Source organism: Artemia sp. Qi Xiang Cuo, chromosome 1 (genome assembly GCF_049724085.1).
Source record: "Artemia sp. Qi Xiang Cuo chromosome 1, ASM4972408v1, whole genome shotgun sequence".
Lineage (NCBI taxonomy): Eukaryota > Metazoa > Arthropoda > Branchiopoda > Anostraca > Artemiidae > Artemia > Artemia sp. Qi Xiang Cuo.
The window spans coordinates 64848098-64863375 of NC_142794.1; the positions used below are offsets into that span (position 1 = coordinate 64848098).

The 15278-nt window shown below is 33.7% G+C and overlaps 1 protein-coding gene across 1 annotated transcript in view; it reads right to left on the reverse strand.

The window, feature by feature from the left end:
* The window catches only part of LOC148956597 (peroxisomal targeting signal 1 receptor-like), a 36318-nt gene extending 21370 nt beyond the window's left edge, over positions 1-14948 (reverse strand). The window contains exon 1 of the mRNA XM_089095889.1: positions 14852-14948. The gene's annotated coding sequence lies outside the window, so the exon portion shown is untranslated. The remainder of the gene's footprint in view (positions 1-14851) is intronic.
* Between the last annotated feature and the right edge of the window lie 330 nt (positions 14949-15278).

The following is a 15278-nucleotide window of genomic DNA, read 5'->3' on the forward strand; positions in this document are numbered from 1 at the left end:
CTCGAATTCAGAACCTTCTAAGCAACATTAAAGAGACCACGGAAAAACTTGTTAATATTATAAAGAAGAGAAACAAAAATTTGGAATCCAAAATTCGGACCAGGAAACGGAAAAAGGGAGAACTTGTGTTGATCCCAGCCGATTAGTATTTGAATAAAATAATGATAACCTGAAAAAAAGAAAAACGAGTAAAGAGCCTCTAAAGAAATATCTATATTTTTGTTCTTCCTTTAATCGGCATGAAAATAACGTCAAAGTTTCCTTCATAATATATCTCGCCAGTAAAAATCATTACCGTCACGTAGAAAATAAACCCCAAAAAATTATAGCCTAGAGACTCGTAAGTTCCCAGAGAAAAATAAACTCAGTCTTAAGTGACATCATAGCTTCCTGCACAAATTTTGTCTCCAGGACGAAATAAAACTTTGCGAATCGTGTTCTGGCAAAACTCGTCAAAAAAACAATCACGTTCAAAAAATAAATTAATTAGTAACTCTTAACTTTTAATGAGTGTAGTAAAACTAATTAAATTATACATATTTAGAATCAGCATTAAAAGGCGATTCTTTTGATATGTAGATTCGGAAAACTATTTTGGGGGGTAATTAAAAAAAACGAAGGAGGGTAGTCTACTGAAATAGGGTCTTTGGCAGCTAGCAAATTTAGAGTCAGCTCAATCACTGCCGGTCTCTCTTTGTTAAGTAAATGCGAAGCATCTACTGACCTTTGACCTCTGAAGTGATCCCCAGTCTAATTTGAAAAAAATTTGACGGGAATTAAAAATAATAATAGGAAAGGCAGCGGGAGTTTACATTAATTGCAAGACATGTATAAGCTAGCTGTAATCTTATTATAAGTAGTAAAAGATAATAAATGAATACTTACCAATAAGGACGGTATACATAAATAAGATCCGTAGATGGAAATGGCCACAATTTAAAAAGTATAGAACAGCATAAAACAAAGTTTTCGTTTTTGGGTATAAATAATTTCACATATTAAATAAATTCACAAAACACCATTAACAGAAATAACCAGGGCGAGGAAATTGCAGGCGAAACACACCAATGACAAGACCATTGGCATTTAAAAATGGAAACTGCTTAACGTCTTGTCATTGGGGGATCCACCAAGCTAACCAAATAAATATCATAAATAAAAGTCAAACTTGGGAGGAGGTTTGAGCTGAATGTTCGGGTAGAGTCCTACGTCCTAGGAAAAAAAATTAATAGGACGTAGTCACTCTACCTGGGCACTAAACCCATAAACCTTTAGAACAGGGTAATAGTCAAAATATGACGAAAGGGACAAATTGCACTAAATTACTATATAAAACTAAGGCAAAAATTAAACAGAGGAGAAGCACCAGTCGCGAATATTATAAGAGATTATAGGGAAACCGCAATGGGCACTGATCGGGCCCTATCGCAACAGAGAATTTGCCACGAACTAGGCATTATTTTTTTGTGAAGAACCATAGACAAAGAATATGTGTTTGCGATGAAAACCACACAATTTTGCGGAAATCAGGATATCGTAAAAACTTACATTCTTATGAAGAAATGAGAACTAGCAAATGCAGGGAAAAACTTAATTAAAGTGTTCTAAAAATCAACTGAAAAACAATCTTTTACAGTACTTTTCTAACACAAACACTTTCGGACGAAGAAATTTAAATAATTTAAAAAAAAACACAGGTTGCAACAATAGACACAACCCCACCCCTTAAAAATAAGGAGATATTGATTTTGACCATACAAAGGCAATCAGCATAAAAACTTGTAAAAGTTATTGAATAAAACATGAAACATATAAATATAGACTTTAAAAAAAGACTTATTTTACTGAAAAATCGGAAAAAGACTTGAAAAAAACCCTTAGACTTCATTGAAGTAAATAATAAAAAAAAGAGAAGGGTTCAAGTTGAAAATATTGCCAGACGAAATTAAAGGAGAAGGAATTGAATGGAGTCAGTTAAACTCTGACAAACGTGCATATTGAAATGACCGAAAGAGGCTAGTACGAAATAATTGTACTGAATAAATAGCATTAATACTACGGAGCCACCGTTACAGTGGTTAACTCTCGCCGAAATTAATAGAAATATTGGAGATATGCTCCAAGTAGACAGGAAAAATTATGCTCTCTTATGTGGGAGTCGTTTTCAGAAAAATAACTAGCATGGCATAAACAATTAAAAAGGCGCATTAATTGCCTAAAGGACCTAAGTTGAAGTTGAAATTTAAGACAAGACCACTAAAAGTTGGGAAGTTAAAGTGAAAATAGTCTTTTATCACTTGTATGTAAAAAAACTACTGCTTGCCATGAAGGCAAGGTATATTTTCTGCAGAAGGGCCACTTTGTTTGAGAACAGAATAGCCCAAGAGAAAACTGTGGCCACAAATAAAAAAAAAGTGTGGCAATACTATAAATAATTAATTATTGTGTGTGCAGGTTCATAAAAGACCATTTAGCTGCAGCCGATGACAAGAGAAAACTAAAAACATTGTAAGGAGCTACCAAAAGCAGCCCTGGTAAACAAACCTTCAGGGTGCAGGCACGAGTCAATTGATAGTGCCATAACAGGTAAAAAGAGGAATAGCTAAATTTTTAGCTTATCAAATCAAAGCTGTAAACGGACCCTTGTCCCAAAAGGACATTAAGGCTGAAAAAAAAGAGATTACAGATACATTTTTTAACTGTCTCAATTACCTGAAAATTCGAAAAGAATTAAAAAGCTCAAAATTTTAATAAACAAACAGGCATATAATAAGCTAAAAACATTTAATGACATAAGTTGGTTCAAAACTAGAACCAAAGTTGTAAAACAAAGATAAGAAAAAGAAGCAAAAAATAATTGTATATAGTCGTATATGGAAAATGTATATAGTGATAACAAATGTTATTGAGAAAATATATACAGTTATAAATTTATTTTAAAAACTTTTAAGAAATACGGAATTGTTATCGTAAAAAAAAATTTTAAATATAGAAATGTAAATAGGAAAGTCATATATATGAACTATTGTCAAGCTCTTATATTGAGGCTAATCACAGTTCTCAATTATAGTGTATAAATATATTTGTTAGGGTTGATTTTTATTTATATATGTTAATTGCAGTTAAGACTTATCAAATAAAAGTCTTGACGGACTTATTTAAAAGTTGTAAAAAGAACAAGTATTGCAGTGACTAAATAAATTGTAAGGGTACATAATTGTTGTTTGTGTTTTAAACAATTAAGTTATTTAAAAATATAGCTTAAGTCATTTTAAATATCAATTTAAATATAGTGAATTAATATGTTGAGTATTTTTATTTTTTATTTTGCTTTTTGTATCATTCAAGAAGTATTCTACAATAATACTCTATAAGCAATTAACAAAACACTAATTGGAATTAATTCCTATGCTTGACTATACCGTGTTTTATTTTTTCAAATGCATTAAATTTTAACCAGTAGTTAAATATCCTATCTAGTTTTGCGACTTAAAAAATACTTGTGTAAGTTATTACACAATGCTTGTATATACATGTATATATATACTATGTTTTTATTTACTTTAAGTTTTAACTAGTGATTTAATGTTATATATAAATTTTTGACTTCGAGCCAACGCATAAATATTTTTTATTGTGAAACAATCTGTTAAGTGATTAATAATTCTATGTTAAGTTGAAGAGAATAATGAAACAAGTCGCCAGCAAGAAACATAATGTTTCTATTTAAGCGACATATTATATTTAGAGTAAAAAGAGAGAAAAATAATTAAAAGTAATTAACCTTTACAAAATTGAGTGTTTCTTTTTACTATATATGTAACACTTTATGCTTTATGTGTATTCTAATGTGAATATTTATTTAAGATACAACCTTAGTTTTTCTTGGAAATCAATTTTTTTGTTACATCCTTTCGGATCCATTTTTCAATCATTTTCTTACGCATTTTTGGAAAGTAGCAAATTTCAAAGCCAGTTCAATTATATCCTGATACTAACAGCTCATACAATCAGAAACAACACCATAAATGGTCAACTAATATTTTGGAAACTGTATGCAGTATTATAGACTTTACTACAAGTTCATCAGAAAGTGATATCCAATCAGAAAGTGATATCCAATCAAAACTTAATTTAGGCCTAGAGAATGTGCTATATAGCCTAAATGGCTTATATTATTCAAAGAATGTGAAAATGCTTTGTGCTGGAAAATTATGTGAAAATTTAAAAACCCAAAATTGCTATGTATAATTTATCCAAGGTATTTTTAAACCCGAAAAATAAACGGTATATCAATCACATCACCCAGATAAGTTAAATTATTAATGGGAATTAAATTTATGCTCAAATAATTTATTAACGTTTTGAATATAACTTTAAATCTAATTTAAGCAGGACCACTAATATAATGCTTAAGCCACTTGGGGTCAAGCTAAAAAAGAAGATGCATATGAAAAGGCTAAAAAGAGTATTTTCCAGTCCTAGAGAGAGAGAAAAAAAGAAACAAGGATAAATTTCAAAATTGAAATCCTGTGAAAAAAACGGCCGTGACCTATTTTGGACCAGAAACATGACCCAAAGGAGACCCATTGAGGGTATATTCATATAATGACCCAAAGATGGCAGAATAATAGCTGTAAACAAAATTAAATTGTTTTTAAAAATAAAGTATTGAGAGTTGTGGGTAACTCTTCTTTAAATGGGGAGCATTGTGGTGAAGTCTTCTAATTAAGTCAATTTGGAATTTAGTAAAAATATTAAGATGCAAATACAAAAGTTTAGAAATACCACTTTTTAGTAAGATAAGGAAAATATCCCGGCAAGTTTCTGCTTAACAGGAAATTGAGAAATTAACACTTCCTAGCTAATTGCAACGGTTGGGTAAAGGAAGGTGTGGTTAATAAAAATGTATAAAAGATACATTTTATGAGAAGGGGTAAACTGATAGTAATTTTATGCCGGACTGACCTCCAGTCCGTTGATTTAGAAATACCTTGGAATATTGTCGGATTATTGTAAGTGTCTAAGTATCTTATTATGTATTATTATACCTTTCTGAGACTTGTGGTCTACTTGAACAACCAGTCCCAGTAGAATATATGTATATATATATATATATATATATATATATATATATATATATAAAATATATATATATATATATATATATATATATATATATATATATATATATATATATATATATATATATATATATATATATATATATATATATATATATATATATATATATATATATATATATATATATATATATATATATATATATATATATATATATATATATATATATATATATATTAAGAAACCTTGTATCAGTATATGTTAACCGAATAAAATTATTGTATTAGAGCCCACCTCTCTAAAATCTACATTTAGTCTCTCGAATATACCCATCTGGTATGCTTCATTAGTCCGGTCATAGCCTAAAGCATGCTACCAAAGTTTAAATACCTTAAGGCCATTGTTTATCTCCCCTATAAAGGGAGAATAACAGCATCTACCACTACATCACTTAAATACCATAAATACACTTTACCACAATTCTATGGAAGAGGATAATGAGGGCCAACTTCACAAAACTGCGGCAAAAATGGGGATTTCAGGAGAAAAAATTGCACTTTCTCCCCTGGAATTCCAAAGAGGTTGTGTGAAAGAAAAGCAAAAACGGAAGGTCATGGAAAATCAGAAAATTCTCTTTGAGCAAAAAACATTGAAATTTGTACCTCAATATATATTATATACATATTATATATATATATATATATATATATATATATATATATATATATATATATATATATATATATATAAATATATATATATATACCTCGTCAATACCTCGCTGTTTACGCTAACGTTCTAATTTTGTTTCTGTAATATAACCTGTATGCTTATCTCTCTGCTGAAAATGACCATAGTTCAAATAGGTCAATTTTTTACATAATTCAATATGGTTCATATTGCTCCTTTTCAACAAACAACAAATTATGATCACTTGACTTAGGATCTAAGAAACTCATTTGACAACGTTGATAATTCTTAAGAAAACTCGCTCACGGGAAACCTGCTTATTTGCATCTATTAATACAACAGAGGTGTAAAATTGCATTTCAAGTACAACTTTCTCGATGTTGGCGCATTAGAATCTCGATCTCAGATCCACAGGTTTGAGCCCAATATCAAGATTCTTAGAAAATATATTCATTTTAGGATAAAACCACTGTTTTTGGAAAAAAAAAACAATATCAGAATATATTACATAAGCAGTTGAATAGACTAGTCAATCGAAGGAGAGGGTGGATCTCTTCCCTTTGTTTGATGAGTATTGTCAAAATTATAATTTTGGAAAGTACCTCATCTTTTGTCTCACAGCTGGGAAAACAACTTGGAAGTTTTAATGATAGCTCTGTTAGGGAGGGGGGCAGGACGACTTTATATTTTGCGTTGTGAAGGGGCAAAACAATTGATCTTCAATTCTCAGAAAAAATTATGTGCAACTTTTTTTTTCTTTGTGATGACTTTCGCCTGACAAGCTTCTCTGTTAGTTTTATCATAACAAGAATTGTTTATAAAATTACTAAAAAACATCAGTAAAACTAGATGCCATCTGACGATAAAGCATGTTTAAAAATTTTCAATCTTCTTTATACCTACTATTTATTATGCAAGAATTATTTAACATAAGGAAAAAACGAAACAACTCTATTTTTTTCTACAATATTATCAGAAAGTAATCTTGCAGATATGAAAACAGTGAATCAATAATCACGACGAGACGACTTCTTTCTTTATGACATCTTCCCACCCCAACCGCTTTACTAACAATACTAGCAAGGTAAGTGAAACTGTCCATCTGATCAATCTTTTCGTTACCCAACGTCACCTTTCCATCTGCACTTATTCCTAGCCTTAGCGAATTAGTCTTCAACATTAATTTTCAAACCTATTCTAGCACCTTACCTCGCAAAACCTCTAAAAAATCATTGATTTTGCCCACACTTTCATCAAGGATGCAGCTTAAATCATCAACATAATCTAGGTCCAGGCAAGTTTTTCCTCCCAATTTGATTACGTGTTATCCCATTGCCTTTCCTGTACTCCTTAAGACAAAATACATATAAATGATTCATATAAAGGAGGATAGAACACAACCCTGCTTAACTCCTGATTCAATACGAAACCATCTGCTAACCTTAAGTCCTACATTAACCACAGCAGTGTTATTCTCGTATATAGCACTTATCACTCTAATGTATTTGTCTGGTATACCATTACAAGGATAAGACCTTCGCTAAAGCTCCTCTATCTTCAGAATCGAACGCTTGCTCATAATCTATAAAACTGAGGAACAGGGGTGTTTGATAACTAAGGCACTTCTCAATTATTAACCAAAGGGTGAAAATTTGGTCGACACATTCTCTGCCCATTCTAAAACCATACTGTTTTTCTCTTGTAACATTGTCTGCAGCATCTCTCAGTCTAAAAAGTATCATATTACTAAGTAATTTGCTACCTACAGAGACCAGGCTAATGCCTTGATAATTACCACATTCACTCTTATAACCTTTCTTATACAGTGAATTAATTAAGGTTTCCCTAAATTGGCTAGGTACTTCCCCGTTTCAAAAATCATATTCATAATCATCAGCAACTTAACTCAAACCTCAGAGTCACCATGTTTAAGAAACTCATTTACACCAGTATCACTTGACGATAATCCACAGACCTTATTTGAGGGGGTCACTATAGAAAAGAAAAATTGAGCGTGATTGATGGAAGCGGCAGACATGGGCTAGACGAAATCCATGTCAAAATGAATCTATTGTTGCCTAGGTTTCTTATTATTTTTTAACCCTTTTAGTACTGTCGCTAATTCTTCTTTACAAAACAAAGCTTCTGTCACATCCAAGGTATGAGAAACTTTTTCATTGTCCTCTATATCTTTTCCTGCAACTCTATCTCAGTTTAGCAAATTCTCATAATGTTCTGCGCACCTCTCTTTATCTTTCCTTGTCACTAGTTGTGGCTCGATCCTATTTTCAACTGGGACAAGGCCGGATTGGCTAATCCCTCTCAATTTACTAACATGTTAGTACAATATTTTACTATCAGCTGCATCTATGAGATCCTCGGTAATTTTATCCATGACCTCCACTTCACACCTCCGTAGTTCATATCTTAATGTATTCTTTACTTTCTTTACATTCCCCTTGTTTTCATATGACCTATCACTCAGATTATTCTTGTACAAGCCCCTTCTCTCTATTGAACATAAAGCTTTTTCACTAATATTTCTAGCTGCATTCCTAACTTTCTTCCGTTCATCAGCAACTTCACAAATTGTTTTCCTAAAATTATTTCATCCATCTTTCACATTGTCAAAATTTAAACTCTCCAATTTAGTACTCGACTGTTCCTGGTAATTTTCTCTCAAATTCTCAATTTGGAGTCTACCAAAATCATAACTTCCCGGGAGGTAGTTACCCTTCCGAAATTTTAGCTTTAAATTAACTCTATACACTACTGAAATTAACTCTAGTAAAGAAGGCGATCTTTACTCTTAACATCAATAACAGCACTCCTATACACCCTAGTATCTTGTATTGATCTTGCCAGTCTTCCGTTTACAATAACATAATCAATAAGGTTTGCTGTCTTACCATCAAGTGAAAACCACGTTAACTTATGGGCCCTTTTGTGCCAAACACTGTACTGGCTATAACTATAGATTGTTATACCTACAGAACTACAGCAGTCTGTCGCCATCACTGTTTTCTTTTCTATACCACAATTACCTGGGTTAGGAAACCATCAATCCCCATTTCTACCAACCAGGGTGCTAAAATCTTCTAATAAAACACCGCATTTCTACCTGAGACCCTGTCTATTTACTCCTGTAACTATAAGTAAAACTCATCTGAGTCACAAGTATCTCTGGCAGTCGGTTCTACATGGGCATATAGTACTTCAATTGATACCCTGAACTTTTTATTCATAAAATGAGCGATTAGTATTCTATTATTAATACCCTCTAAGCCTAAATAAGACTTAGCAGCTTCCTTATTCATCAAGAACCCTACTCCCTGTCTGTGTGCCCCATCCTTCCTGCCCGAGTAAATAAATTCTAAATCACATAATTTCCTGCTTCCTACCCTTTGCATTTACATTTTCGTTTTTCAGTGTACATATATTCACATCTCAAACGTACAAGATATTTACATGATGGTAAAACAGCTAACATTATTGATTATGTTATTGTAAACCGAAGACTGCCAGGATCGATACAAGATACTAGGATATATAGAAGTGCTGTTACTGATGTTAAAACAAAAGATCACCATCTAGTAGTGTCTAGGGTTACTTTAAAGCTAAAATTTAGGCAGGATAACTACCTTCCAGGAAGTTATGACGTTGGTATACTCCGGAATGGAAACTTGAGAGAATATTTCAAGGAACAATCGAATACTAAACTAGAGAGTTTAATATTTGACAATGTAGAGGATGGTTATAATATTTTTAGAAAAATAGTTTGTGAGATCACTGATGGTGTCTTAGGGAAGAATGTTAGAAACGCAGCTAGAACTTTTGGTAAAAAAAACTTTATGTTTAATAGAGAGGAGAAGGTGCTTGTACAAGAAGTATCTGAGTACAAGAATCATTTGAGTGATAGATCATACGAAAATAAGAGGAATGTACAGAAAATGGAGAAAGCATTAGAATACAAACTAAGATGGTGTGAAATGGAGGCCATGGATAATTTATTCTTTAATAAATAGATGCAGCCAGCGGCATAGTAGTAAAATTTTGTACTGGCATGTTAATAAAATGAGAGGGAATAGTCAATCTGGACTTGTCGAAGTTAACGATAGGAACGGGACCACAATTATTGACTAGGAAAGAGTAAAAGCGAGATGGGAAGAACATTTTGAGAAGGTATTAAACCGAGATAGTTACAGGAAAAGATATAGAAGACAATGAAAAAGTTTGTGACACTTTGGATGAGAAGAAATATTTATTTTATGAGGAAGAATAAGTGACAGTACTAAAAGGAAAAAAATTAATAAGACCCCAACTGCTGATGGTTTGGTAAATGAGGTTCTAAAATATGGTGGTTAATAGGTTGAAAATAAGTTACAGAACATTAATAAAATTATCTTTGAAAAAAAAGAGGCACCAAACAATTTTTAGGAAAACTTGAATCAAACGCCTCCATAAGAAAGGTGATAAGAGTAAGTGTGGTAATTATAGAGACATTAGTCTGGTTTCTGTAGGTTGCAAATTACTTAGTATGATGAAACTTTTTATACTTAGAAATGATGTAGATGAAGTTTTAAGATGAGAACAGTGTGGTTTTGGGGAAGGTAGAAGATGTGTAGACCGGTTTTCACTCTCATATTAGCAATTGAAAAGTTCATGAGTCATCAAACCTCTTTAGTCCTCAGTTTCATTGATTATGAGCAAGAGTTTGATCCAGCTGATAGAAGAGCTTTAGTGAAAACCTTATTCTTGTATGGTATACCAGACAAATACACTAAAATGATTAGTGCTATGGACAAGAATAACACTGCCGCGGTTAAGGTAGGAAATGAGGTTAGTAAATGGTTTCGTATTAAATCACGAGCTAAGCAGGGTTGCGTTCTAGTCCCATTGATATGGATAATGTTAGTGGACTTTGTCCTAAGAAACATAGTAAAGGCAATGAGAACACGGAATCAAATGGGGAAGTAAAACTCTCCGGGACTTAAATTATGCCGATGTTTTAAGCATCCTCGATGAAAGTGTTAGCAAAATGAATGAGCTTTTAGAGGTTTTTTCGAGTTACGGGTGCAAGAGTAGGTTTGAAAATTAACGTTCAGAACGGCTTTAGAGGGCTACAGGGATAGAACAGCCGAGATCGTATTCAAATAGTTGGCTGTATGAAAAGTGTGGTTCATTTTTACTCTCAATCCCACAACCTTATTAGAGAAAGTTTGAGATGGTTATGGCGCGTTCTGCAGATGAAGGACGTAAGATTACTAAAGATTGTTCTGTTGGCCAATCGTCTAGGGGCAGACAAAAAGCAGGTCGTTCTCGGTTGGGATGGGAGGATGTCGTAAGAGAATATTTGAGGCAAATTGAAACTTCATGGGAGAGTGTAAAGAGGGAGGTTCTGAATAGATAGGGATAGAGGAGGAACGTCCTTAGCTATGCTGGCCAATGGCGGCTTGGTGCTGCAGTGACTCGTTAGCAGTAGTAGTAGCGTAGAGATAACCTTTGATTTTAAGCTACACGATTCTTGGTTTACCACATTTTACGTTTACCTAAATAACTGGACGGTTTATTTAGATCAATGTAGAGACATCTAGATAGCAGAATCATCTCCTATCTCAACCATCGGACAAAGCCGGATCAGGATGCAGCTCCTCCAAAGAACATATAAACAAAGAGAAACGTAAGCAATATGAGATTTTTGCATGGGTAGGCACACGTGTGGCATCGGTATTCACAGTCTGGAGGAAAAGAAATAAGACGAATCGAGCGTCTAGGGGATAAGGAAGAATGCAATACGTTGAGGAGATAAAAAAGAAAAAGGAAAATAACCGCTCTGACTGTAATAATGCAAAAGGTAAAGATAACATTGGTTTGAGAATGGAAACAAAAACACAGAATGAGTTCATAAGGATAATGAATTTTTATAACTCAGGCTCTGGAGATGTTTGCTCCCTTGATGGGCGTTTACTTCAATTGCAAAGTAACCTACTAGATGTTTTGAGTATTATTAATAGTTCTACTGGTCAAATTAAAAGAAATTCCGTAAATATTTCCCAATCAATTACTAGTAGGTATGTTTCCGATTTAAAGTGGGCTACTAGACGAGATGATCATTTTTCGGTCCTTCAACCCAATACTCAGGGTCTATGTTCATCGATTGATCAGTTGAGGCAGATAGTTTTTGATGGGCGACCCGATGTTATCGGATTATGTGAGACTTTCCCCAATTCTAGCAATGAAATGCTTTTATATATACCCGGTTACAAAATGGAGTGGCTAAATCGCAGAAAGATGGCAAAGGGTGGTTTAGTAATGTATATTTCTGATGTTATTCCCTATACTGTTCGAAGCGATCTGTAAAGAACTGATGAAGGGGTTTTTAAATCCCAGTTTATTGACATCAAGTTACAAAATAAGGTTTTGGTAATTGGTAATGTTTATAGATTTCCCAGTGAATCCGTCCCTTCTTTTCTTCAGGTCCTTATTGAGGTCTTGGATTTAATAGGCAGACGTCCATGTGAACTTGTAATAATGGGAGACTTTAACTTAAATCTGATTGGCATGGCTTCCTCTACTAAGGTGGATTTTCTCTCCGATATGCTCGCTGCTGAGGTTCTACCAACAACCTGTTTTCCGACCCGTGTAAGTGATACGTCAGCGTCTTTAATTGATAACATTTTTTCGTCTCTTAATTTGGTTCGGAATTCTGTTGTAGTGAGTGATATTCCAGACCATTTCCTGTAGTTTCCAGTTTGAACCTTGAAAAAAACATTGAGTAGGGACACTCCAGCATCGGCTTCTGCTTCTTTTAGGTCTGGTCTGAAAGAATTGATCCGCCTTAGATCTCATTTAGCTGAGAAGACATGGAATATTTTTGGTGAGGAAAATGATTTTTGTTCAAAGTTTGAGTCCTTTTATGAGTTAGTGAAAGAATCTATTTTTGACGTATGTGCTCTGTCCCTCTCTACTTCAAGGTCAAAAAGATCTATTCCTCTTAACCCATGGATGATCCCTGGTCTTCTAAAGAGTTGGAGAAGACAAAATAATATTTGGAAAACTTTTAAGTCAGCAAAACCATCTTTGAATGCTGCACGTCTTCTGCAATTCAAACTCTACAGGAAGGTTTTTAATTCTTTATGCCGGAAGGCAAAATTCCTTTATTATTCCAAAAAATTCTCGGGTTGTGGGAAAGATATTCGAAAAACTTGGCAAGGGATCAATTCCGTCCTCAAACTTTCTTCTCCGGCTCCTTCCATCCCTCCAAGTCTTGTAGTTGGATATGTGGTTGTTGAGGCTGTTCCATCTGCTCAAGAAGCATTTACATCATATTTTGCCAATATTGGGAAAACTACTGCTTCTTCAGTCAGGTATTTCAGTCAGGTTCTTCGTCGTCTGGCCCTGACTGTAATACAACTTTGGTATTTAGTTTCATTCTTCTTTCAATTATTTCTCAATTGACGAAGCTTATAAATCTTTCTTTTGAAAATGGGATTTTCCCAAGTTCTCTTAAGCGAGCTAGAGTAATTGTTCTATATAAAGGTGGACCAAGAAATGATTCAGCCAATTATCGTCCTACATCTTTGCTGTCTGTTTTTAGCAAAATTTTTGAAAAGACCATGCTTTCCCGTCTACTTGCTTTTCAAGTGGCTAAAAGATTTTTTCATGATTTTCAGTTTGGCTTCCGAGCTAAAAATTCAACAGAGCATGCGTGTGTAACTCTTTTAAATTTTCTCCACATCGCGCTTGACTCTGGTTTGATTCCTGCTGCTATATTCCTAGATGTCTGTAAGGCTTTCGACTCTTTAACTCATGAGATTCTGTTGCATAAGCTATCACACAATGGTGTAAGAGGACAGGCTCATGGTTGGTTTGATTCCTATTTGTCAGGTAGAAATATCTCCGTAGATTCTCTTTCCCGCTTTTCTTCTGAAGTTGAGTTTGGTGTTCCTCAAGGCTCTGTTCTTGGACCGTTTCTGTTTTTGACTTATGTTAATAACCTTATAGTTGTGTGTGTGTGTCTCTGTGTGTGTGTCTGTGTATCTGTATGTGTCTGTGTCTGTGTGTGTGTCTGTATGTGTGTGTGTCTGTGTGTGTCTGTGTGTGTCTATGTGAGTCTGTGTGTGTCTGTGTATGTCTGTGTGTGTATGAGTGTGTCTGTGTGTGTCTCTGTGTGTCTGTGTTTATAGTATTTGTGTCATTTCTGTTTTTCCCCTGTTTTTTTTTCCTGGCCATAGAATCTTATGGTGGATTCTACGTTGAATTGTTTTTGTCGTAAATTTATAGGTTGAATTAATGGATTGATTGATTGATTGATAATCAAGGTAAGAATAAGTTTTATTTGAACAGTGCCATAGCGTGACGACATTTGATTAGAAAGTTTGGCGCTTAGCATTGATATTTCAGTTCCATAGTTTTATCAATTTTTTCTCGAAGGGAAATTATGTGTCTTAGCATGAATGCAGACTCACAGCTAAAATGACTAAAATCAGTTGTTTGTCAACTGCAAAAGTCTTTTGCTATATCATATTAAAGCTTAATAATTAAGATACAGCCTATCTCAACAGTGATTTAGATTATTAGTTACATTGCAATTCCAGACACCGTGCACAGCAAACGTATTGATTAATTAATTGATAATACAAATTTACACTCAATATAAATAAGCAAAACGTATTAATAATTCAAATTTATGAAATGTGTTAATCTTCCTATTGTGATACTCACATCTAGTGTTTAGGGTATTCCAAAAGTGATTTTTGGAATATCCTATTTGCTACGCCAAGTGGGTAAGGAGGAGTTAGTTGTTGTTTCTTTTTTTGGGTGGGGGGTAATAAAATATAACAACAAAATGAACCAAAAAATCATACAAAATTTAACGCAAAACCCCTAGGCCCTGCTCATTTAACTGCGTAGTAGCCTGTTTCACACCGTTCAGTAAGGAGAACTGGATTGTTACAGCCCCTTTTATTTCAACAGTCGTGTTGGCAAAGGCATGTAACATCATTTTCACAGGAAGTAAAAAATTTCTTAATTGGAAAAAAAGAAAAAAAAATACAAGCAATAAAGTTAGACTTACCCTGACAATAAGGCGGATTCGGCATATTTTCGAGTGGAAAACTTTCCCACTGGATTAATTAGACCACTATACTTCGGATTTGACGCAATCCAGTCCTGAAACCAATAAAACAGGTTTAGTTTTTAGACATAGACGGAAAAGTCAGCCCTTTGGGGAGGGGCATGATGATTCATGGGTTTCCATTGAGGTTTTCCACTCGCATATTTGCGAGTGGAAAACTTTCCCGCTGGATTAATTAGACCACTATACTTCGGATTTGACGCAATCCAGTTCTGAAACCAAATAAAACAGGTTTAATTTTTAGACATAGACGGAAAATTCAGCCCTTTAGGGAAGAAGAGGGGCATGAGGATTCATGGGGTAGGAGGATTGAACTTCCAAAACCCATATTTTTTTTAAACTTTTAAAAAAATTCCCCAGTCATTTC